Consider the following 888-nt stretch of genomic DNA (forward strand, 5'->3'; position numbering starts at 1 on the left):
TATCAATGAGGTCAAGAGGTGATGGTGGCAGATATTCTTGATTTGAGAAGACAGGTGCAATAAAGAGAGTGAGAAGAGTTTCATTAAAAACATTGTGAATCTTCTATTGGGGTGGTATATGGAGTTTATAGGTGGACAGACCCACTTTTGTGAGTATTAGAAAAAGGCCTGTTCACTGGTCAGCAAGTTTTTTTTTTTGGACAGGGAAGATAAAGGTTGGTGGTGTCAAGCCAGACTTTGTCATTGATATTATAGGAATATAATAGTGATTAGTATTTGTCATACTAGGCTTTTATAGCAGTAGCTGCATATTCTAGGGCTGCTTTGGTTTTATTGTGAATGTGAGTCATTATGGTGGTGAAATCAGCAGAGGTGGATGTTGTGGTATATGCATGTGTTATATAAGTGATGAATAGATGACATCTGTGATTAATAAAGAATGGGATTTTGCCAGTGGCTAAGTGTATATAGTTATTATGTTGAAAGATAGCAAGAGCCAACTATTCCACTCAGTCATCCTGGCAGTAATTGATGAAATGTCAGAGGTACTTTTTGACTTCTTGGTTAATACACTCAGTCTGGCCATTGGTTTGAGGATGGTAGGCAGTTGATGCATTCCACTAAATATTAAGAAGTCAGTATAAATCATCTAAAAATTTGGAGATGAACTGCAGGCCATAGTCTGAGATTATGACTTGTGGCATTCCATACTTGGTGTACACTTCATCTCAGAGGATTTTCACTCATCCTTCTGAAGTTAGCTCTATTGAGCATGTGATAGAGATAATGTTACGATTTTTCTACTTTCTCTTTCCTTTTTACCCCTATTCAGGCTTAGTCAGAACACGAGACCATGGGAAGGGCTTAGTAAGCACAACTGAGCCACCT

The sequence above is a fragment of the Guyanagaster necrorhizus genome (assembly GCF_019112545.1).
Source record: "Guyanagaster necrorhizus MCA 3950 unplaced genomic scaffold BT62scaffold_1, whole genome shotgun sequence".
In the NCBI taxonomy this organism is placed as follows: domain Eukaryota; kingdom Fungi; phylum Basidiomycota; class Agaricomycetes; order Agaricales; family Physalacriaceae; genus Guyanagaster; species Guyanagaster necrorhizus.